At 35.8% G+C, this 26,662-nt stretch overlaps 1 long non-coding RNA gene across 1 annotated transcript; it reads right to left on the bottom strand.

Moving 5' to 3' along the window:
• Positions 1–24,653: 24,653 nt before the first annotated feature.
• LOC106663596 lies at positions 24,654–25,608 on the bottom strand. The gene is made up of 3 exons (XR_001340056.2): positions 25,377–25,608; positions 25,180–25,294; positions 24,654–25,081 (listed from the first exon to the last, which is right to left on the bottom strand). It is a non-coding gene; the product is annotated as an uncharacterized LOC106663596 (long non-coding RNA).
• Positions 25,609–26,662: the final 1,054 nt, after the last annotated feature.

Below are 26,662 nucleotides of genomic sequence, written 5' to 3' on the forward strand. Positions count from 1 at the left end.
AATCCGGATTTGGAGGATGTTTTCGCTGTAGCACAGGCAAGTTTTTTTCGTGCACAGAAGCTTTGGACCTGATGGTTGTTTCCGTTCGCTATTTGGGAATTATTCCTGAAGTCAGTGAAATCGACGGAGCGGCATTTTCGCTCACTGGCAATTCGATTCAAAATAATCAACGTAAAAATATATTTCTTAACAGATGAAGAAGAATAAATAGTTTCCGTTTAAAAATAGGATACATCAAGATAGGCCTGGCGATCAATTTTCAACAACCAGTTTTTAGTGCTGTGGTGCTACAGTCATTCAAAGATTTATTTTGATGGGTGATGACAAGGTGAGGGAGGGAAGGAGATAGATATATAAAGAGTGAGTGAGAGAGAGAGAGAGAGAAAGAGTGACTCCCAAGCAGTTTTAAATTCTAATATTTCGAAGTTTATTAACAATGTTATAGGTTACATACATATACAATTAAATTTTAAGAGAGAAAGAGAGAGAGAGAGACAGACAGAGAGGGAGAGAGAGAGACAGAGAGACAGAGAGAGAGAGAGAGAGAGAGAGAGAGAGAGAGTGAGAGAGAGAGAGTGAGAGAGAGAGTGAGAGAGAGTGAGAGAGAGAGTGAGAGAGAGAGTAGAGAGAGAGAGAGTGAGAGAGTGAGTGAGTGAGAAAGAGTGAGAGGGGGGAGTTGGCTCTCATGCAATTTTATTTCTAAAAACCTTTAGGAATTTTTGTATGTCCTTACTTTCCGCTAATTCCTTGCGAATCTGAAAGGAAATTACGTGGTGGATGATGAGGGCGATGGACAGACGTCCGTGATGGTTCAACCTTAATTACACGTTCCCCCGGCTCAAAGGCACGTAAATAAAAGGTCGGAGAAGACTGAGAAAGAAGACGGTATTTTCAATTCTGTATCGTCGCGTTATTTAAATCAAGCCGGAAAGGCGAAAAAGCTCCGGTTAAGCACTTTTGGCCTTCTGTTTTACTTTCCTTTCCAACCTGGGAAGACATATATTGCCGTAAGAAGAGTATAGTGGTATTTCCTTTTATATAATGCGTGAATTCAATTCAATGAACGTCACTAAAACCCGTCATGGACGCCATGCTGCACTGATAGACAGAAACAGTCGATTTCTTTTGAGAAGCCAAAAATCGATAAATCGAGAAAAGACAAAACGAGTAAGAACAATTAAAAAGAAATATAAAAGCATTGCAGAGGTATTTACCCCAAACACTTGGCGGGATATGGGCAAAGGGAGTATATAACGAACAGAAGAGAAGTAGGTACAAGAAAAGAAATGTGTAGCAGAGTAAAGTTAAAAAAATGGATAAATGGTGGAGTGAATATGTTGTTCAATATTTATAAAAAGATAGTTCCTACTCACTTTTTTTTTACATTGACTTGGCACAGTATCATTACATTGATAAGCTAATTTTTTTAGAAGGGGTCTGGAACTTGGACATTATTTCACGGTTAGGTTATTATTGGGATTATTATTACCCCTATTACAATATATTATATTTATATGTTGCTACTTCCATTGCTAACAAAGTGCAGCCAATTTATGTTTGTTTGTACAATTGTATTAAAGCAAACTAAACTTTTTTTCTTTTTTTAACGAGGGTATTTCAACTTCGAGGTTATATGAAACCTCGGAGTGCCACTGTTTTTGAAAAAAAAAAAAACATTTGTAAGTATGTCGGGTTCGAATGCAGGGCCCCTTTTCAGAAACATGTCGGTCTGTTAGATGTCTGTTAAAGCACGACCTCGTCCAACGATAGTCTTCTCAAATCATTACAGTCAAATTTAATTGAAGATCGTTCAAAAAACTCTTTAATTACGTTTTAGCCCTTATTTAAAACAATACTTCCGTAACAATAAGATGAACGCTTTTTAGCTTGGTTTTCTTGATATTGGTGGTATAATAGACAGCTACAGAGAGCAGTTATGAATCTAACTGATTCGGCTGTTTTTGACAATTTTTTTTTTTTTTAATTTATTTATTTGTAGTCTATACATACTTGTACATAATACAAATGTGATCACAATTTATATTGTTCACTGCTCGGTCACAGCACTAACACTGATGCCAGCGCTGCACCCGGAGGTCGCATGCCATGAGAAGCCAGCCAGTGCTGGCACTCATTTTAATAGATTATCGTCGTTTTAGGCGACGTGGTGGATTCTCGGGATGGGAATATGTGGAGAGGGCTCTAGAGGTAGGGTTAGGATGGATCGATGGGTTGGTATGAAATTTTTGGAATCGGAAATGGATCAGTTCGTGGACAAAAGGAACGTTGAGGTCTTTGTGGATAGTGAGGTTAGAGACGTAAAAAGGAGCTTTGACGATTTGTCTGAGGACTTTTGATTGGAAGGACTGGATACGCTGGATATTGGATGGTTTGGCGGAACCCCACAGTTCCACACCGTATGTCCAAAGTGGTCGCAGTAAAGTCTTGTATAAGGTCAGTTTAGTGCTGATGGTTAACCCGGATTTTGGTCCTAGTAGTCTGCGTAATTGTCCAAGTCTTCTGTTGAGTTGTTGTCTTTTAAGTCTTGTGTGGGGATTCCACGTCAGTCTGCTGTCAAGGTATAGTCCTAGGTATTTGACTTGAGTGGAAGTCGGTATCTCTTCATTGTTGATGTATAGTGGAGGGCAAGACTGTTTTTTCAAAGTGAACGTACATTGGATGCACTTTTCTCCGTTTAATCTTGTCCTCCACTTTTTGCACCAACCTTCGATGAGCTCAAGGTGTTCTTGGATATTAGAGGTAGCTTGGGTAGGATTCAAGTTAGAGGACAAAATTGCGGTATCATCCGCGTAGGTGGTAATGATGGTATTTGGGTGAGTAGGTAGATCAGCAGTATAGATGGTATAAAGGATAGGACCAAGGATACTCCCTTGTGGGACACCGGCTTGTATTGGCCTGATTTCAGAGAACTCGTTACCGCACCTCACTCTGAAGCAGCGGTCTGTTAGGTAAGATTTCAGGATAAGGTAATAAGGAGTGGGTAGGAAGCGTTTGAGCTTATAAAGCATGCCCGGGTGCCACACCCTGTCAAAAGCTTGTGCTACATCTAGGAACGCACCCAGGCAATACTCTTTGTTCTCAAGAGCAGAGGAAATGGTGTCCACAACTCTAAAACCTTGTTGGGTCGTAGAATGATGTGGGCGGAAACCAAATTGGTGAAAGGGAATAATATTATAAGTATCTAGGATAGGGATTAGTCGTTTTAAGAGGAGCCTTTCAAGGATTTTCGACATTGTAGGAAGAAGGCTGATGGGTCTGTAGGAGGATATCTGGTCGGGAGGTTTATGACAAAAGTAGATATCTCAAACACTTGACATTAGGGTTAAAGCGATAAATTATAATCCAGACCCTTTTTATGATTGTCTTAAATTCATAAAACTACAGAATTCGAGGTTGACATCTAAAAAATAACTTTGATTCAAGATTTGAATGAATTTGAGGAAGGAAAGTTTCCCATTTAAGCCGAGACTGGAAATAATTTCGAGAGTTTGAGTGTCACAATTTATGAATGATGACATTTTGGAACGCTGGGTTCTATATGCACTTTTGTGAGGAAAAAAGTCACATTGACCAAATACTTTCCCCAACTCGCTATCGAAACAGCCAGCTAAAGCGAATTGAAACAGAGTTGTTTACCCCCCCCCCCGGTGATAGTACAATGCAACCTATTTTGTTGGTGACGACACGAAATTAGTATATAGGGCTGACACGTGCTACCTTATCTATATTCGCCAGACGTAGCGACTTGAGATTACCTTTTACCCATACCTTTAAAAAAACATGGCTCAATGAAGAAGCGAAAACATATATTCATGGATTTTTTTATTGTAAAGCTGTAACATAAACCAATAATAAAAAAGAATAATTCTTATTATAAATAGATTTTTGAAGTAAATCTACATACTTTGTTTAAGCAGAGTTTATTAAGTACAAACAAAATATTATTTTAAAGAAATGTTCTTTTCCAAATAACCTGTGCATTGAGTACAACGGTGGAAATCGATGCGAGATTGTACGGACCAAAGTCGAATTAAAGTGCAAACGTGCGCTGGCAAGTTGAAAAGCCAGCCGACTAAAACACACAGAGAATGTGGGAAAGCTCATCTGCTCAACCTTCCGGAGAGTAGCTACACATCCTGGTCTGTAGACATTCCCACCTAACCCATATGGTAATTACTTCACGCCAAGATTCACTTCTCCACTCCATAGAGTCGAATTAATTCAATTCGGACCTAGGAAGATACCGTTGGTGGAGTTCGGCCCCTGTCTATCCGCGGATATCTCATCTAGGCGTAGTTCCGGGAAATCGGGCAATTCAAAATTGTCTAATTACATTGTTTGTTGGACAGTGACTATTTTCGTCTGGAAAAGTAGATATCTCCCTTTTTCTCTTGGGCGATAGATATCTATCGCCCACCTTTTCCGGCGTCTCTCGGTTCTTTTTATTCCATTTTTTAATCTACTGCAGGAACAGGAGAAAACTTATTCATCTTCAAACGTACAAACGCACTTTAAATTGAGGACTGTCTGATGAAAATATATTTCGAATAAAGAGAAAATATCGGTCAAAACCGCAGCCTGTACGACCCACCGTGGTTATCCTCAACGACCTACATCGTTATAATTTCGGCTTCCTTCGCCGCAACTACACCTCGACGCTCTCTTCAACTTAACTATAGAGATTAACATCACGAATCCATCGAATAGATAAAGTCCCAGACGATAAAATGAGAGTTGAAAACAACTGTACCTATACTTTGCTATTAGGTTACAATTAAAGAACCATTAATTACGAATAAACGTTTAAAAAAGTTAAGCTTATGCAACTTCATGACTAGCTGAATCTTCCTCACTTGTCAATTTAAATTAAGGAAAAAATTTCAACACCCTATTCTCAAGAGCCTGGTTAAGCGACTTGAAGTATGATTAACCTTTTTTTTATATAACTTTTTTTTACAACTGCATTCTTCGACGTAAGAAGTAAAACATTTAATATTTACATATAAACATAATAACAGTAGCATGAAAGCTTGAACAGCTGCCATCCAGTGATGGTAGCCGTTAGTCCATCAATACGAAGAGCGAGATGTACTCCGTCCTAGGAGACCGATGTCAAGAGTTAAGGTTGTCGCAGGGCCACTGACGCTTCAGTCTTCTGTTGGGATTATTAGGTAATGAGGTTGATGACAGGTTTTTGACGAAAGGGTTCGAATGATGGAGTAGCTTGGAATGAAACGTTTTATAGCGGGATTGGGCTAGATCGGTAACAAGAGGGACATTTAGGTCGGTATGGATGGCGTTACATAGAAAGGGGCGTTGACTATTGTTCTGAAGATTTTTGATTGAAGGGATTGGATTCGATTGAGGTTGGAACACTTAGCAGTCCCGTAAAGTTCAAGTTCGTATGACCAAATGGGATTGTAAAGTTTCTTTTGTTTGTTAGTGAGACTTTTGATCGTCTGTCGAGTAGTCGTTTAAACATGGAATGTATGTTACAGTCTGTGCGCTTAAGACATGTATGGGGCTTCCACGTCAGTCGTTTGTCCGAGGTATCGTACATGGTTCGTAATTGGAATGGGAACGTTGTTGAGGTATACTGGTAGGAGCGTTTTTTTGATTAGGGTAAATGTTATGTTTGTTGATTTGGTTTCGTTGATCTTGATTCTCCGCTGGCGGAGCCAGCATTCTAGTATGTTTAGGTGATTTTGGAGATTACAGGAAGCTGTGACAGGATCTTTATCAGATGAAAGGATTGCGTTATCATCGGCAAAGGTGAAGTGATAGTGTTAGGTTGCGTAGGAAGGTCGGAGGTATAAATTGAGTAAAGGAAAGGAGCGAGCCCTGTGGAAGATCTGCTAGAAAAGGATGGATAGGAGACAATGAATTTCTGTGGGATACTTGGAAGTAACGATCGTAAAGATAGGATTTTAGGACAAGATAGTAGGTTGCTGGTAGGGTGTTCGTGAGCTTTAACAGCAGCCCAGTGTGCCATACTCGGTCAAAGGCCTGGTGTATATCCATGAACACACCCGGGCAATACTGTTTTAGCTCAAGGGATGTGGTAATAACGTCGATTATGCGATGCGCTTGTTGTACAGTTGAGTGGCAACTCCGAAAAATGATTAACCTATATATTTATAAACTAAGACATAGTCCCCTGTGACCCTGTCGAACACATCATAGCTAAGTTGATATACAAAAAAAAATAAAAAACCTCCCGCTTTTCTTCAGTATCAGAATCTTCAAATACTCGATATTGGTTTACATGAAGAGTAGTTAGCACTAGTAGCACGGAGAGTCTTTGGATGAGCATGCAGGTCGGGATCCAAGGACATAAGCACACAGAGGCTTTATTTTATAGATCACTAATTTGTCATTAGCAGGCGAACTGGAGTCTCTGGATAGATTAAGTATTTGAAGTACATCAATTGTTAAATCCGGTTCATTAATTTCTCCGCTGGTTGCTTAATGAAAAGACGAAAGGCAGGAGTGTTCGGTCCTGGAGACAAATACTCAGTCCCTTGAGAAAATCTGTCACACTGACACAAATAAACACCAGTATCTGTCAGGCTGAAGCTTAGTCAATTTCGAGATGTTCAATCTGAACAAAAGATACAAAAAAAGAATATAGCTATCGTGTCAGATAGCCAACCAGCCATCAAAGCACTACAAATATTATTAGCTCAAGGATAGTGCTGAATACACTGACAGGCAAAACATTCCGCCCACTTGTAATATAACTTGATTTGTGTATATTTTTATATATTAATCAATGTTTCGCGTTTTTTAACGTTTAATAATTGTGTCTTTGTCTAAAAAGGTAAAAAAAAATGTAGATTGCTAAGGAAAATGAATAATAAAAAATAATTTAAAAATTTAAAAAAAACGGACAGATAAATTTTGTTTTACATTTTTAATTAACATTTCAATATCGGGTATTTCCTCCTCTTGCCTTAATTACAGCTTGAAGACGCCTCGGCCTTTACCAGTCTGGAAATGTCTCTTTGCTGGAGGCTAGACCATTCTACACAAAGAGACCTTTGAAGATCGTGGAGTGTATATATATATAGGTTGAGATGGGGAGTTAGTGTCCGAGTGGATCGAAGTCACGATAGCTCAAGTTGTTAGAGCAGTGGGGGTCGTGGGTTCGATTCCCGCTCGTGACACTAGCTTTTTCATTTCAACCTATACCTTACATAAAGATTAATTAATTGAAAGAAGTCACTTAGACAATCGGACCACGAAATATAATGAAACTAATAAGATAGAGATACACTGCACGGACCAACGACGTTTAAAGTAATTTTAAAGAATAAATGCATAAAGTATAGGGTTATCGTGAACTTGTACAAACCTTCGGTTAACCCAGCGGAGCAGAAAAAATTATTTTAGTGATCTGGTCCAGCGAACCGTTTATTATAACCTTTTTTATTGTATAATTTTTTTTATTTAAAAATTTTGCAACAAAAAAATATATTTCAAATTCGTGACATAGAGGTCTCCTTTATGTATCATATATTTATATATGTATGATATGATACATAAAGTTGAAAAGCACTACTTTCGTCTGAAAGTTCTCTTCTCAACCTAATATTCAACGCGTGCTGTTCGAAAATAATTGACACGTTTTATCAATTTTACATTGAAACCATTTTGAAACGATTATTCTTACATACGGCTCTTTATACGATGATGTAATTTTATCTAGATGTTATGCGAGGTATATTGAAGAATGAGTTATGTATGAGCCCTTTATGCTTCATTATTAATTTATGCATGTAACAAATTGAATAACAAAATGAATTGTACATGAGCAGTATTATTTTTATCTGTGTGGTGTCACAACAGATTATTTTTATCTAGTACTTTTTTATATTTTCAATTTATTTTATTCATTGTCCGCAGATTCTACGATATATTGGAGAAAAATTGAACCTTTATTTTCGATTGTATACAGAAAAAAATAAATAGTCGCCTTAGCATTTTATAAGCTGCGTCACGATTTGATACGTCCCTCTTGTATTTCATGTAATCAAAAAACGCCTACAATGTTGTTTCTATGAAATTTATGTGCCAACACTGCTGAGATTAAATCTTTAACGAGAAGGCGGAGAAAGCCATTGATCAAAATAAACAATCCGATTGTTGGACGAGATGTTTCCAAAAATATTTCCAACGAAGTTTCAGGGCACGACGCACTGCTGGCCGTCGAGGCGTAACCACAAGTGAGGATCTGAAGTCCTATCATAATCATAGCCGGGCTTCAATCCTTCATCCGGTGAAAACGTGCGAGCATGATGAAAGATTGCATTCGAACAATGACTTTGAAAGTAGATTGTAAACAAAGAATCCAGCACTCTTGCAATACTGCTACTGCCTGCAAGCAAGGAGTTTTACAGCCTGCATCCTTCCTCCTGTTCTCCCGTTCATTATCCATTGTGAAACATGCGCAGAGGAACACATACAATCCTTCCATTTAAGACTTATTTGAAATATACGAAACTTAACTGTTCTCAGATGGGTTACACTCCTGTAACAGCGGAAAAATGCGAAGTATGAGCCATAATCCGTTAAAAAATGACCATCCAAATACCGCTATTTATGGTAAAAATCGTAATGGTTCTTAAACACAAAGTAATTTTTTATTGGATGACACCTATGACGTGGAAAGGTAGTGGAAATTAGTAAAATGGTTCTCCAAATGAAAAAAAATTATCACAAAAGCATCTTCTTTTGGATGTCCCTTAACAAAACCCTTGAAGTATTGTTAAGTGAGAATTGTCTAACTAGTGATACATTACCTAAAGGACCATCTACTAGGAATAAATGCTATCGTTATGTCTGCGGGGTGTTGAACGTTGGCCGATTCATATCATTCTGTTCCGCCTATCCACGCTGTTTTTCTCTGTCAGACGTGTTCCGGCATTTGGCCAGTTTGATCGTCTCAAGTCTGCAAGTTATTTCGTTCATTTGTCCGCTTTAAGCACGCCCAAATAGTAAAACAACGACCAAACTACAAGTAAAAAGCGTCCTTAGACATTTACAATGCTACTACTATTTTTAGCTAATATTGTTACAAGTTAGATATGGAAAAGATCTGGATCTGACGCAGTATTATTATCGACTTTAAAGTAGATTTCCATTGGAGGAACATGTAAATTTTGCCCTAGTTGTTTTTAAGATTATAAAAAGCATAGTATTTTCTCAGGAGTGATCAACCACTACTACAACACTGCCACGGCCATATCAACTGCTAATAATTCTTCTACCACACTACTATTTCAAGAAGATACTAGTAAGATTAGTACTATTTATGGAAGCTTCTACAGCTTACTACTACTATAAATACATTTGGAACTTTGAATAAAAATGTTGCGACTATTGCAACTAGTATACTACTACAGCGATTCTATTGTTACACCTTGCACTGCTACTACTAGTAAAAACTTAAAGATCATAATTGTATTATGTCACAACTTTAGATGTACAGTACTTCTGCTATTCCTACGACTAAACTACATGCTGCTACTACTATTTATTACGCCTGTGCTACTAATTACAGTCACTGTCTATGGTGGTTACTATTGCTATCTGAGCACTCGAACGAATTCAGACGATTTTTCTCACCCTAGTATCTCTGCTTCTTATTAAGATGGACTTTTGAAATTTGAAACATAAATTAAGCTTAGGTAATTTAGGACATTGTAAAAACTTGAGCACTTAATACGAAGCCTTTTCAAAAGGGGAGAATTTCAAAATTTGCATTTTTGTTACTAACTGGCTCACGGATCATCACAATTATAAAATACTTTCTGAATAGCTAGAAACGCGAAATTTGGTTTAAAAAAGGTAGGTTTTATATAGCAAGTAAAGGCAAACATCTGAAGATTGTAGTTTTCTCAAAATTAGATCCGCTTTAGGGGTGGGGTGTAGTCTCATCATCAAAATTATAAGGCACTTCCGGTATAGATAAAATTGTGATATTTGGTACAAATATAGGTCTTGCGTTATAATTAAAGGTAATAATCAGAAAATTGCAGTTTTCTCTTCTTATAAGAGAAAATCTACGACATTTATAATCGCTCCTGTGCCTGGAAAAAAACCAAGACGACGTCCAGGACGCTGACGCGAACAAAAACGCATTTCCCTACAAAAACATTACCGTATAGAAAAGGCTAAGTTCCAAACCACTCCCAAAAATATTAAATTAATTAAAGGAAAGTTGAGAACTCAAAAGAAAATAAAAAAGTACCAGACTCCTCATTGACTCCTTTTATCTTTTCTTTTGAATTATCTCAGGTTATGGACTAAAAAAAGAATGTACTTGGCATAGTGTAGATATCATTACATTGATAAGCTATTTTTTTGGAGGGGGTCTGGAACATGAACCTTTTTTCACGGCTAGGTTTTTGATTATTATCCTTATTACAATATTACTTCTGATACTACTATTATTTCTTCTATTTACACCAATATTTATATGTTGCTACTTCCTCTACTAATAAAGTACCAATTTTATGTTTGTATGTATAGTAATTGTTAGGTATAATGGTATTATTGAAATAAACCATTAGTAATAATGTGTGGTGTTTAGTGACCGTTAGTTAATGATTATTTGGAGATCGTGAGATACGGTCTGGTGTGACGTAGGTTTTGAAAAACATTTTCTTTATCGTGTCAACGTTTCGATCTTCATTGAGATCATCTTCAGAGCCTTGTGTTGTCTTGTGTTGCATTTCAACAAAAAAGTTCTCTGATTGATAGCCGATGCAAGTTTCTTCTCATTGTTGGCGATGTCCTTCAGAATACTCTTTGATTGGTGTCCGTATGTAGTTGAAATCTGTTCATAGAATCCCAATTTCTTCGTTCTTCTCGTGTAGAAATGACTGGTGTTTAGTGACCGTAAGCCAATGATTATATGGAGATCGTGAGGTGCGGTCTGGTGTGACGTAATTTTAAGAAACACATTTTCTTTATCGTACCAACGTTTCGATCTTTGTTGAGATCATCTTCAGGGCCCTAAGTTGTCTGCATTTCAACAAAAAAGATCTCTGATTGATCGCTGATTAATAATAATGATACTAGTGTATTTGCACTACATAATCTTGTTAGCACTAGTAGTCAGTAGAACTTTTTGTACGAAGACTGCAACTACTATTACAACTGTTCTAGCTTTATAATATTACAAAGATGCGTGGCAGCAGTAATAGTAGTAGTAATTTACAACTGTGCTAAGTCATACAAAAGTTAAGTCCATGCTGTTTTAGAAGTATATATGTCAATTATCCAAATTTACCTTGGTTTTTATTATCTTCATACACTATTCTGTTCGTTAGAGATAGCCCAACCATATTCAGTATCTTTCAATTAATTAAGGTTTTTATTTGAGATAAAAAATCAGTGTCACGGGCGGGATTCGAACCCACGATCTTTGGCTAGATACGCCGCTGCTCTACCATTTGAGCTATCGTGACCTCGATCCACTCGGACACTAACTTACCATCTCAACCGCACCTTTCGAATTTTGAGATGGTAAGTTAGTGTCCGAGTGGATCGAGGTCACGAACTTACCATCTCAACCGCACCTTTCGAATTTTGAGATGGTAAGTTAGTGTCCGAGTGGATCGAGGTCACGAAAGCTCAAGTGGTAGAGCAGCGGCGTATCTAGCTGAAGATCGTGGGTTCGAATCCCGCTCGTGACACTGACTTTTTTATCTCAACTAAAAACCTGAATTAATTGAAAAATATTAATTGGTCAAGCGGACCACGAAAACTAGTGAACATATTCAGTATGTTGTCTAACCTGTCAGTATTCTATCCATCATGGATTCATCTTTTCGCACTGATACTCAGTTTTCACAGAATCTTTCGTGCATTCTTCTAACATTTTATCAAAAACATCATATCAATTGTTCAGACGGTTCGGAAATGTATGCGATTCTCCTTCCTGGCTAATTTAAGACGATATGAAGAACACACGAATGCTCCGTTTTTCAATTCAGAATTGAACATGTCGATATTCATTTTATCAAATGGAATAAAGCGAGACATTTTACTGTAGATTCAATGTCAAGGTAATTTTATTTCCCGACGTCATAACTCGTCAATGATTCAAGAAATAAACTCGGTTTTACAATGGCGCACCTTTCAATGACAAAACGATTACGGGCCTCCCGGCCGGGAATACAAGTCGTTTCCAATTATTTACTTATTATTACTTTAGAGTTATTTCCAATGGGATTCCCCCAACATCTAAAAAATCATCGGAAAATTTGAGACTCAGACCAACTTTTCATAAAAATGATCATTTTTCTTTTATCACGTGCAACGATAAACATTTCAGACTGTTCAACTGTTAATTTCTTTGATGTGACATTGACAACCAGCTCTCTTTCTTAATAAACACATAGAAAGAGAAAGAAAGAAAGAAAGAAAGAAAGAGAGAGAGAGAGAGAGAGAGAGAGAGAGAGAGGGAGAGAGAGAGAGAACTCTTATGCAATTATGCAATTTTATTAAGAGGGAAGCCGAGAAAGAAATACACCGAGATAGAGAGTTGGAGAAAATTAATTAGAGGAAGAAACAGAGACAGATAGACAGAGAGTGACACACACACGTACACTTTCTCTCTGCCTATCTTCCTATCTCTCTCTCTCTCTCTCTCTCTCTCTCTCTCTCTCTCTCTCTCTCTCTCTCTCTCTCCCTCTCTCTCTCCCTCTCCCTCTCTATCAATCATGAGTGATATATCTACTTCACTGATTATATTTAAAAACTCCAAAATAAGTGTAAAGGATTTGTATTAAATTTAAAATTCAATTACCGATTATATGACAAATTTAAAGTTCTAAACATACTAAAAGTAAAAGACGTAAAAACATATTCTATTACTAGCACATTACTAAACATATTAGAACGTAAAAAACCTATTTTCTTTCATGAACAATTTAATTTGGCTAAAAATGTATGTATTATCATACCACCCAACTGAAACAAATGCTAAATCCTTTATAATAAGTAGTATTATCTTGTACAACAGCCTTCCTGCTATGAACTTACATTACATATAAATGTTAGTTATGTACCAAAGTGGGCATAGTTCATCTTACTCTCCTTTCCAACCAGACAGACATTTTATAGAATTTACCAAAAACTGTAACATGTTTTTTGTACTAAATTTCTTAGTCTTACCATCTAACCGACTGGCCATATTCGAGTGTATATTCCATTGGAGAGTATTTTTTTAAATTACTTAAATCATTAGTGTATGTTATGAACTGATAGTACAAATTGATGTTAGTTTTGTACCAAGGAGGGCATAGTTCATCTTGCTCTCCTTTCCAACCCTACAGACATTTCATAAAATATACCAAAAAACTGTAACATGTTTTTTATTCTAAATTTCTCAGTGTTACCATCTAATCGATTGGCCATATTTGAGTGTGTATTGCATTGAAAAATATTATTGTTTAATTACATTAAATCATTAGTGTAAGTTATGAACCTTTCTTTAAGGCACAGCATCTCCACATCTCCATGTCATAATCTTTTCATTATGTTCAGATATGTTAAAATCTGCCATCCTTCCTTGAAGCAGTTCTTGTACATTTAGCCAGTGCTTTGATAGCATTTAAACATTGAACAAACGTGAGCATTCTTAGTTTGACCCTTTCTCTACAATCACTACTTCCATATATCCATTAGTTATAAATTATTATTATTTATTGTTTATAAATAATTCATTAATTATAAATTATCTACCTCCACATCAGCTTATCTGTTGAGCTAAAACAGCTAAAAAATATTGTAAACTTACAAAAATTATAAAAATTAAATTGATGCAAAATATGATTAAAATTCTTAATTGTTCTATTCTATCAACACACATCAATATGTTAATAATACGTTAAATAACAACTTTATTATTTTAATTAACTAATTAAAAATAATAATTATTAGACATTATCTATTATTAGAACCAAAATTATTCTTTACTTAATTTGTCTTTATATAAAATTGTACCTTATTAAAGAATAAATCAACAATAGTCTTATATTATATATCAATTAAATTATTTATATATATGCACAATAACACTATTTGTTTCTCTGACCACAACCCTAATCGACGAGACTATTATTAGGAAAACTTTATATTAAAAAAAAGATTTTACACACACCCCCCAAACAAAAGCTAGGAATCTTGGCATCATTTTTTTTTTTTTTTTACGAGGGTTCGCAACAGCAGAGGTTATATCAACCCTCGAGTTGTCGGTGCCTATTTGTAAGTATGTAGGGTTCGAGTGCAGGGCGGCTGGATTCGAACCCGGGAACTTTATCTTACCGTGATGAGCGCCGTGTCAACGACTAAACCATTGCAGCCACCGACGCCCCCAAATTTACTATATTAACATACAATATGTGATTACATTGTTTTTATATCATATATCAATTATTCGTTTTATATCTATTGTTTATTATTTTCAAAATTGAAATCCACTATTGACGAAAATTGTATAAATTTGAATTATGTAACTGTAGCAGATATTAGATTTAGAATAAGAAAAAAATATTTATATTGTTTGTAATTATATCAAATTATGTTGTTGATAAGATTGGTCCAGTATATGACCAAATTCTCCGACATTAAATCAAACCACTTTCATTCTGTGTGTTTCTGTGTGGCTTAAGGAGAATTAAGACTTAATGAAAGAGAGATAGACGGAAAAAACTGAAAGAGAAACAAAGAGAGGAAGCCAAACAAAGGAGACAACGACAGACAATAATGAGACAGACCTACAAAGAAAGATAGACAGGTTGTCCGCCAAAGAAAGAGAGGAGAAGAGAAAGAGGGGAAAAGGTGCTTAGAGACAGTTATAAGAACAAAAACCACATAAAGAGATATAAAGAGCGAGAGGGAAAGAGAATGAGAATGGGTGATATGGAGGATATATAGATGTGTGTGTTTTCTTTGTTGGTCAACTTTTTTGATATAAGTATTACATTCTTAAGTTGAATTAGAAAAAAAATGTAATCCAGATAAGGTATAAATGATTAGCGTGTACAAATGTTATTGTAGTCAGTTTTTTTTGTAATTTATTCACCATCTGAGGCGTAGTTTTTTCTCCCAGGCCGTGTTTTCCATGCTATTGTTCATTATAATAAAAAAAACCTTCTATACTATTGTTTTTATGAAATATACACCGCCTTAGAAAGATTTAATCTCTGGCTTTGAGAAGGAGAAAGCTGTCGTGAACGCTTTTACAATCCTACGGGAAATTTGAATTTTGGGCATTAAAAATTTGACGCACTCCGTGCCACTCGCGCTTACCCGCAAAAGTGCGGACGTTTAACTCTTTCGCTAAGACGTATTCAAATTTGATCATTAAGTATCGCTTCGAAAGATTAGATAACGCTGCGGAAAAAGTTGTTTGCCGACAAAACAATCCCTTTCACCGTTTCTAAGAGGTGAAAGCGCCTTGTGAGATCTCCGCCGTGCGTACTTTCAACGGGAAAACCAGAGGTCGGTCACTTTCGGCCCAATAATAAAAATAGGATGGATTAAAACTAATTTAAATCACCGGACAAATACGGAAACCGGAGTGATGTTGAGATGAGGAAATCTTGATTTTTTAAATTGGTCACAACAAAAAAACTGAAATTGTAATGTATGCATTGGGCAATCGGTTTTACGGAATGAAACGAGATTTAATCCGGACATAAATAAAACATTTTCTATCCTGGTTTTAACATATTTGCTCTATCAATCTGACGTGGGTGTATCGGGTAGATCGGCTTTCCCCGTAATTTAATACCACTCCATCAGAACAATAAACTACCTACCTATAACGACTTTTCAAAATGAATTCTAATCAAATTTCCGAAGCCGTTCCATTCAGAGAAATCCACATCGTACTTCTTTCCAATAAATAAAAATAGTTTATCAAAGCCAGGGATTCAATAAATAGCATGTCAGCAAATCGACCCTTACCGGCGTTGCCTCCGTCGTCCATCATCACTTCATTACGTGCAGGTGGCACAAGACCTTATCACACGTTTAGATTCTCAAGATAGGAGCGACACACCTCCGCTTACCAGTGTTAATCCTGTGAGGTTTGCTATACCACAGACTAAGTTGTCTTCTCCAGCTTGCCCCTCCCGAGGAGTGGGTCGACATCTATGAACCCGACCGTGTGCCGCATAGGTATTGGAAAGCCGCTCACTGGGTACGGAAATGCATCAGCTGACCAACCGTTATACTATCTAGATAGAGAAGATAACTCTTCTCCCAGGGTGTTGGGGCCACACATGAATATAGCTTGTCCTTTAGAGAGTTCATCCGCTCTCTAGGCTACACCACTGTGCTTTGCCTGGAAACCCCCCTTTCATCCAAGGATTAGCAAAGGTCTTAAGGAAATAGGCCGTGGGACCTGGATTGAGAAAAGGAAATGTCTAAGAACGAGGCTCACCTTTTCAGGTTGCACCCCTCGCCCCGGGCATAAATGGTCCACCAAGGCCCCGAGATTGTCCAAGTATTGAGGTACGGTCCCTCTGGAATCTCCTGAAACCTGAAAGAGGTGAGAATGATCGTGCCTAGGGGGGTGCTTCGCAAGAGCACCCTTTCGGGTCGCGCCAGATTCACTCCAAAAGTCCACCCACCCCGATCTGTATTCGCTACAAATTCACTAAGTCAGCAGGTTGCGATCCTCTTTTAGTTCGGCCTCTGAGGAGACCTTAACGGTGGCTGCCACGAGAAGGCAAGAGGTCGCCGGAACGGGAGAGGTTTTAAGGGGCACATCACCGTTCCCCATCCACTACTATCGAGGGACTCTGTTGGCATAATCTTCGCATCCCCGCGCTCTTTACGCTTCCTTCGTTCTTTCTTCCATATGCACGCGGGAGGTTCTTACCCAGATCATACGCACAAACGTAAGTGGATGGCCACCATCTCTTCATCATAATAAAATTCCTGAGAACCCCTTGTGTTACGTCCTTAGGTAGATAGATGTATTAGTTGGAGTGTGTATTATACTGCGCTCTTTAAGGGCTATTGTATCCACCGTTTTGTGCTTAAAGATACCAGTAAGTCCCAGTTCATCAAGGACATTAGTAGGCCCGGTTTTAGTGGTTCTACGGTTATGTCTTAACACACTTCCTCTTGCCGAAAAGTGTAGAACCACAGTGTTAGTAGGTTTGTTGGTGTCTCCTCCTCTGCTTCTTTGAACAATCTGCACGTGCCGTGTTGGGTTATGCTAATATTCCCCAGATGTCCATTTAGTTTGCAATGTCCTGTTAAGAATCCTGTTAGGATTTGCAGTTTTTTCCTGCATCCTTTAATGCATTCTATTACCTCTTTCCTTTAAAAGTTTGTTAGGAGGTTCTTGGACTGTTGTTCCAAGGAGTGTGTTCCATGGTTCCCTCATTTACTTTTTATCCTTTTGTCTGCATTGCCAGTGTGCATTCCTATGGCATAGAAGGGCGTCGTGTGAATCGGCTAATTTCGATAATTTATTATAAAGTTAAAGTTGTTAAAAATCTTGATTTACATTAATAAGAAATACAAAAACAAAAAACTACGGAAAATGGCACACTATAGACTCACTTAACCGATCCAATTGTCATTCTTGCATGTTTACAAAAATGACATAACTGTTATGCATGTAAGCGGGCGAACACGACGAGACGTGGATAGCATCTATTAAACAACAACTTAGAAACAAAACCAAAATCTCTTCCCTTTCAACAATACCAATATGTATATTTCCTCCTGACGTCTGCGGGATAATAAACCTATTGTTTGATACTTACCCTAATCTGCCTATGCTGGCTGATTTTTGTTAGTTTAGACACGTTTTGGCAATTCGCCATCTCCATTATTTGGCTGATACAGTCGATTTTTGATAATCCGAAATCCAAGGGACCACAAAATAATTCGAAATATTAAGAGGAAGGAAAAAAATTATTGAGAGTTGATACCCATTTTTAAACGTTATTATTTCAACAGTACACATGTAAAACATCGTAAAATAATGAAAAAATGTGTGGTGATTAGTGACCGTTAATCGATAATTATTCAGAAATCGTGAGATGCGGTCTGGTGTGATGTACGTTTCAGAAAAACATTTTCTTATCGTGCCAACGTTCGATCTTTATTGAGATCATCTTCAACTGTTTAAATTATACAAATATATGTAGGATATAAAAAAATGTTTATAAATCTCAGGCCCTGAAGATGATCTCAATAGAGATCTAAACGTTGGCAGGATAAAGAAATTGTTTTTCTAAAACTACGTCACACCAGACCGCATCTCGCGATCTCCAAATAATCATTAACTAAGTCACTAAACACCGCACAAAATATGAATAATTTTCAAATCAATTCAAATTTTCAAAATCAAATGTTGGTCTTAACATGAACAGATAAATTTATTATCTTCTTTAAGATTTTTTAAAAATATTTTGTTTTATAAACATTAGCCAGAAATATTCTAAATTACTGGGATTTGGTCAGATAATAAGAAATCAAAAGCTGTTGAAATTTCAAAAATAATAAGTTACGCAGAAAACAAACACTTTAAGTGAGTAGAAATACTTTGATTGAATATAAAATATATATTTTTTTGCATTGTATAAATTCACTTTTTTCCACATCCTTCATGTATTTGTTAAATTTAAACAATGTTTGTAAATCCCAGGCCCTGAAGATGATCTCAATAAAGATCGAAACATTGGCACGATAAAGAAAATGTTTTTCTGAAACCTACATCGCACCAGACCGCATCTCACGATTTCTGAATAATAATGAAAAAGTAGAAATAGATCAACTAGTGAAGTGAACATTGTTATGCCCTATTAAAATTCATGAAGCGGTTTTGTTTCAATGTGGCCCGGAGTCTTTGTCTATACGATTTTCCAATATGATCAGTGGTGACGCTGAAAAAATACTGAACGCCGAACGTAATAAACTAGAACAAAATCGAAGAAACTTTAGGCTGCAAGGAAGTAAACAATACGTGAAAATTTAGAGCAACTTACGAGGAAAATTTAGAACTATAGAGAGGGGAAGCGGCTCCATTTCAATTTATATAATGCTCTGTCTTCAATCGAATCAAAATATACAGAATTTTTTCGATTTATCGAGGTGATCTGCTGAAGAGTTCGTATTATTGAGAAGGAAAAAAAACCTAACCATCCCTAACAAACCCCCCCCCCCAAAAAAAAACGAATTATAAAGATTCGAATTAACAAGAACCGACTTCAAGTGACCTCACGCTTTATTAATATTAAGCTAGCCTTGTTGAAGCCTTTGAAGCCATGAAATAGAAAAATTTAAGTAAATAAGTGTTTCATTATTCCTTCGCATGCAATATGGAGTATGTAATTTTAAGTTGATTGCCCAATGAGTGAAGAAAAACGAGAAGAAAAGTAAATTATTTATTTGCAGTTTGATCCCTCTGAACATCTTGTGTTTTATCCGTGAAAAACATTCAAAGATGAGCAAAGCATACAGCGACACTGGGCAAACCGAGGATCCAATGTCGGAACAACTTCGTCTCAATGGCTAAAAAATAAAGATTTTGCTGTCGTTAATGTAGTGTCCGAATATTAGATAACTAATCAAATAATATCAGATCCTTGCAATCAACTCGAAAAATAAAATATAAAACAAAAGATTATTAATTTGTTGTTAATTTATTGCAATGAACGGTTCCTCTTTAGGCGTCGATGGGCATGGGCTCAAAGTTTATAAAACCGCTTGGTCTGTCAAAAGAGTCGAATTATGTGGGAGTTGACTAAACCCGAGCCGATAAAAAGTTAATGACTAAAAAGTTTTAGCCGCGTCTCGTAGATAAGCTCGCCCACGTTTCTCTCACAGGAACCGAATAGATTAGAAAGCAATGGGATGGAAAAACGTTTTCATTTTTCAAACGGGACCCACGGCGGCCTGGCGATTCGCCGGATGTTTTTTGAGGTCACCGAATCCGCCCAGAGAGGGAAAAGTTCATAGGTTAAATAAAACTATTATTGGACGTCATGAAATGTATTATGCTCAAGGGCGAGAAAATGTTTCTAGAACTTCATGAGGCTTTGAGCTTTTTTTTTTTCTTAAATTACTGAGAGGAGTTTTACTACATTTTTTATTAAAGCTTAAAGATCAATGTAAAACATTAGCTTCACGTGGCTACCAAATTCATGTCTCAACATTTTCCTAGCTATTTTTCTCGCTTGGAGTCTGCTGTGTGATGAACCAGTAGTTTGGTCGTTTCCGATTATTTTAGACCTGCTGTTTCGGTCCAGAGACAGAAGCGAAAAAGGCGAGGAGCCAAAACGCGTCTAGCACACCAAAATGATCGGGAATGACGAACAACTTACTTATGTTACTAGTAATCAAATACAGAGGTGGAAGACGGAAGACGAGAGGGAATGGTACAAAGCTAGAGATATAGAGACAATTAATTAGAGAAAGGAACATATAGAAAGAAAGAAAGAAAGAAAGAAAGAAAGAAAGAGAGAGAGAGAGAGAGAGAGAGAGAGAGAGAGAGAGAGAGAGAGAAAGAGAGAAAGAGAGAAGAGCCTACTTGCCTGCCTTTTCCCCTATGATTGTCTCTATTCTTTTGCTTCTGATTGTTTGCCTTTTTTAGTTTTTAGTCCGTCTCTCTTTCTCTGCATGCCCTTCTTTCTTATCGTTGTTAATTTTGGGACTTTTCCTATGCCTAACTCATTAACGTTCTCTTTCTCTGTGTGTGTCTCTCTCACTCTCTCTCTCTCGTTCTGTTTGCCTGTTTTTGATTGATTGATCATATATATGCTTTTTGTTTGTTTGCCTGTTCATCTCTTAATCTTTCTTCTGCCTTTTAATAAAACCCGTTGAATAATTATTCCTGGGGGTGTCCGTCGGTGGCCGCAACGGTTTAGGCGTTGACATGGCGCTCATCACTGTAAGGTAAAGGTCCCGGGTTCGAATCCAGAGGCCCTGCATTCGAACCCGACTACTTTTTTCAAAAACACCGGCACCCTGAGGGTTTATATGACCTCTGCTGTTGCGAACCCTCGAAAAAAAAATCCTCTGCGCCATATGATATTTATTGGTTGGGTTTCCTTGCCTAACCATTTTTTATCTCTCAATTTTTTTTTGTGTCTTCATCTCATGTTAAAGCCCCATTAAGATTGCGTCTCTCTACAACTATCGCAATGGGGATAAGTTGTACTTCTGACAAAAATTCGTTATGTATTAAAACATCTTTGTTATATTCTATGCCTTCCAACATTCACTGGTAATGTTTTGGATTCGTCACGTTTACTATGTACAGTTTTTCATTATTTTTTAATGCTACGTATTGTTTATATTTGAAAATGTTGTGGCCTCCATGAGGGAAAGAGAGAGAGAGTTTTATTTAACCATCATTCAATGTTTAGTCTCTAGGACCACTCTTACATCTAAAGTGAAATTAAAGCAACATGATTTAATAAACTCTACTCAGCTACTATATACAACAAAGTTGAACAAATTAATTATCTCTTTCCAGCTATATACTTGTTTACAGTGGATTCACACATTCAAAATAAAAAATAATCTTTAAATAATTATTCGGCGATCGTGAGATGCGGTCTGGTATGACGTAAGTTTTAGAAAAACATTTTCTTTATCGTGCCAACGTTTCGATCTTTATTGAGATCATCTTCAGAGCTCAAAGGGTTTCTTTTCCGTATAGATGTGTCATTTTTGTCTATCGTGTTGAGATCTTTAAATAATAAGAAAACGTAACTTCTTCTATCAGGAGAAGAAACTAACAACAGACATTTAAATGTTTAAAATTATAAACTTAAGTGACAGCTGTAAAGATACATTAACAACATCTTTAATATTTTGTAGTATCTTTAGTATCAACAGTTTAGTATTTTGTACACATATTTTGATATAAAATAATTTTTTAGTTTTTTTCTAAACATACTTTACTTATTTTGTTACAATGCTGAGTTTCAACTGGTAATTTTGAAAACACTCTTGCTCTTTTAATTGCAAATGAATGATTAAATATTGTGGTTCTATGTTTTATAATTTGTAATTGCTTAGTTTTATATCTAATGTTTATATTAAGTACAACAGTTCTATATATATTTTTTTTTATATGAATGTAGTTTTTTTCATTTCTAACACGATGAAAATGATCCATGCTAAATGATAATCAATTAAATCATTAATTTTTAACAAACAATGAGAAGAAACTCGCATCGGCTGTTAATCAGAGAACCTTCTTGTTGAAATGCAGACAACACAAGGCCCTGAAGATGATCTCAATAAAGATCGAAACGTTGGCACGATAAATAAAATGTTTTTCTAAAAACCTACATCACACTAGACCGCATCTCACGATTTCCAAATAATCATTAATTTATTATGTCCAATTATTATTGATTTACATTTTTTGGGATTGATTTTTAACGCATGTTTTTTACTCAAATATATTAACGTGCATAAATCGTGATTCATTATATCGATTGTATCATTAAGTTTATCAATTTTCGAATCATTTATTACATTTAGATCGTCTGCATAAAGGCGAAGTTTACAGTTTTCATTAATTAATGAATGATTATTAATGTAATTAATATAAGTTGAAAAGATCAATGAAGACAGAGTAGAGCCTTGTAGCAGCGAAAGAGAGAGAGGGAGAGAGAGAGGGAGAGAGAGAGAGGGAGGGAGGGAGAGAGAGAAAGCGAGAAAAGGAATAAGTGAGATAGAGTGGAGAAAGAGAGAGAGAGAGAGAGAGAAAAGAGGGAGAGTGAGAAAGAGAGAGAAAGCGAGAAAAGGAATAAGTGAGAGAGAGAGAGAGTGGTGAAAGAGAGGGATAGTGAGAGAAAGAGAATGATTTGTCACATTTTTGCACACAAAAAAAACTTGAGCAACCTTTTCTTATATTTTAGTCATATTTAGTTTTTTTTCAGCTTGGTTCACTCGTTCACTGTTTTTTTGTTTTTTTTTCAGCTTGGTTCACTCGTTCACTGTTTTTTTTTTGCCTTATGATCTATGCATATTAGCCATGGTGACTAATTCTTTATGTGTGTTCAAATGGGGGGGGGGGTTATCGTGAAAAAAGGGCCAGAGGCGACGGTGGGAATCGAACCCACGACCACTCGTTCACTGTTTATTTTGTACAAGTTTTACATCGATTTAAGTCGTAAACTAAGGTTGTTGCTTTCTTATCTAACTTGGTTTATTTTTAACTTTTTCAACTATGACCGTACATTTTAAAAATGTTGATTTGTTCATCTGATAAAAAGAATGACGACATTGGCACTAATTTGTTAAAATATACTTTTAAAAAATTCCTTATTAGTCTGATCGTTGTTAATGTTGTAAGTCACTAGTCGTATTATATTTTGTTTTTTCCAGTAATATGTAAATACTACCACCCAACAATCTTCTTAATGATTCAGTGTATCTTTTGTTAAAATTTTTGCTGTAACTTTAGTGACTTTATATTTATTCTACTGATCGCAATGTTAAGCATAAAACTTTTTTATAAAGAAGAAACTTTGAAGTGAAGTAGTGTGCAAGACGTGGCCAATTTTGTAAGTATCCTCTCGAGGGTAATGAACAAACAGGAAAGTCGAAGACATTCTCTAATCTTAAGCTTAAAAATAAAACAATTAAAAAAAATCACATAAAATTGCGATATCCCTTTTATAGAAACTTGGGCAGAAAACTTGGATCTTTTTTTAAATGAAGTGGAGAAAACTGCCACGTCAGTTTATTAGCAAATCCCGCGGATTCTTTCTCATCCGTTCTGCAGAGACCTCAAAAGGAAAGTTACTGCACTTATGCGTCATTCCGTTACTCTGAACTCATCCTCGATCTGTTGCGCTCCGGAACGGGAATCTGGCAGTCGTTGTGCTACAAGAGTGAGGTATTCGTGATATGACAAATCGTTTTCCCTGATCGGAACCCGTTTTGATATAACGACTTCTTGTAAATATCGTGCAGCAGTTTCAGACGTAGTCGTGCCCCACTGGCGAGGTGAGCACAGATTTTGGACAAAACGAACCCACGACCTCAAATTTCACGTTCTTCTCAGGAATTCAAATTTTGCGATTACATTTCAGTTTATCTTAATATACAAGTTTCAGCCTGAAAGGTTTCAATCTCTTATTAAACGATGACCCAACTCTTTTTGGGAAAGACCTATTTACTTCTATTGATTAAATAAAAGTTTTAGGCTAAAAGAACTATGATAACCATCAAGCATTATGCTTATGGACAAACACTAGTTTGAGATTTCAAACCAATTTTTTTTTACATTATAAGCGAGTAAGAGCGATTTTAAGGCAGACAAATGTATACATGAATCCATTATATTTAGTGGTCTATTGACCAAATTATTTATTTCAAATAATTAACCTTTGAATGTAAGGTTTTGGTTGAAATGAAAAAGTATAAATGTGTGTTTGTTTTACGTTGATAGAATACAGATAAAAAATAAAGTGAAAAGGAAATGATAAGTGCACTAGAAACTCATATGTTGGCTTCCAGAATATAACCTGTTTTATTGCAAACGTCACTCTACAAGTGAAATTATCAAACCCGAAAGACTGGGATATACAGTGTGTGTGAGAGAGGCGAGAGATAGATAAATAAAAAAATAAAAAAAGTTCTAATTGTTATACAACATACAAAAATACAACTTTATGTTTTAGTTATTGCGATGTTCTCAATGCAATATCTTAATATAATCTAAGTGTATTTATTTTCATAATATTCGATAGTTACCTGCCTATTCTTGCTGATTTTTGTTGATGATTTGGAGTGTTCATTTTCGGTTTAATTTATTAACATATACCATGACCACATTTAAATTTTACTAATATCACCTTAATATTTGCAAACATTAAAAACTTAATCAAATTCTAGGTATAACTGACAAAAAAGGAAATGCAGGCGGTGTACATTCAGTGGATGAAACGGATTCGACATTCTTCGGGAGAGTTGACCTCAGCATATCTTTTCTTACAACGGGACCCATAACCTGGGGTAACACGACGTATAACGGGTGTGGCTTATCCTCCGTCTTGTTGTAACATTCCAAAATTAAAAAATATAATAAATAAACCTCTAACTGTACATTAGGTACTGTATATTCAATGTATATTATATTAAATAACTCACAAAAGGCTTTAATTTAATTATTTTTAATATATTTTTTTTTAATTTATGAAGGTCGGCGTGATAACTTATCACCATCACGTCGTCAATCCTTAGCTACAGTCATCATTTGCAAGAACTATAAATAAAATTCTTAGTGTAATACATATGTGTGTGTTTGGAGTTTATTTTGTTTTTAAAGGAAAGCACATAATACATACCAAACTTTTGAAATTTCCTCTTGAGGTCTGCGGTGTGCCGGACCGGTAGTCCGCTCGTTTTGGTCTGTCTATTCTTGTATTGGTCGAACAGACCGTAAAAAGTACAAAAACAAATAGTAAATAAATAATTCATAGCACAACTTTAACGCTGCCTGGTGGATTGATAATATTCCACATTGAAGATAAGTAAATTGGATTGGATTTCCAGTTCGGAATGAGTTATCTCTTCTAGTTAGATATCTAGCCTCAGATGACCTTCTAATTTCAAGATATTTGAAACAAAGGGAAAAAGATAGTGAAATAAAAAAAAAAAAAAAAAACAACCTATAAACCAGGACGGAAATGGGCTTGCAACCTGTTAATTCTTCATGGCCTAAAACTAGATTAAAAAATAGAAAGTAGTGTTCATTAACTCCAATCAGGAAGAAAGTAAATAATTTAATTTAAGTGAATTAATTATTCAAGTGTTTCACTCCTTGAAAAGAAAACCAATGAGTCTTATCTAGTAATAAAAAAAATGCAATTAAGGAGAAAAAATTTTTTGCAAACATGATTCCTTAATTTTATTATTATTAAAGCAAACATTAAATTAATCTATGCTACATCTCGGGGTCGATGTTGTTTGCTGTCATTCATTGTCACCACATCCGTAGATTATTTATTGGAAATTCTTAATCAAGGTTTATCTCCTTTATTTCTGGTTCAATTAACAATTAATTAATAATTACTATTATTATATTTTGGTTCAAGCCTGTCAATATACAATCTACATAGCAAAATGTAGAATGTTCAATTAACAATATCCATCCTTTTCAATAATAAATTGTTGAAATTAAAAAAAAATATAATTACAAGTTGTTCATGTAATTTTAGATCGAATATAATAAAATAATATAATTTAATAATTGAGGAGGGTTTAAATAATTATATTTAAAATAAAATAAATGGTTGAAAGTTCCATTAAAGAAACTCGATTTACAATATCCATTATATTGATTTTTATTTTTCAGGCTCTTCCTTTCTTTTGATCTAAAACTGCATCTTTTAGAAATATTGATGGTTTATTATTTCAATTCTGTATATTCAATTCAAACAAGACAATTAAGTTTTGTTTCATTTGATTGTCATTGTCATAAATGATAATATTTTATGACTTTCTGTCGTACTCATCACGTTATTTTGTTATTGTCATCCTACACACCCACACCCACCCACCCACAGAAACAGACACATACACACATACAGTCACACACAAATACTAGTAGCAGTAGTAATACAAAAATAAA

The sequence above is a fragment of the Cimex lectularius genome, unplaced genomic scaffold (genome assembly GCF_000648675.2).
Source record: "Cimex lectularius strain Harlan isolate CLEC.00 unplaced genomic scaffold, Clec_2.1 scaffold135, whole genome shotgun sequence".
Taxonomy (NCBI): domain Eukaryota; kingdom Metazoa; phylum Arthropoda; class Insecta; order Hemiptera; family Cimicidae; genus Cimex; species Cimex lectularius.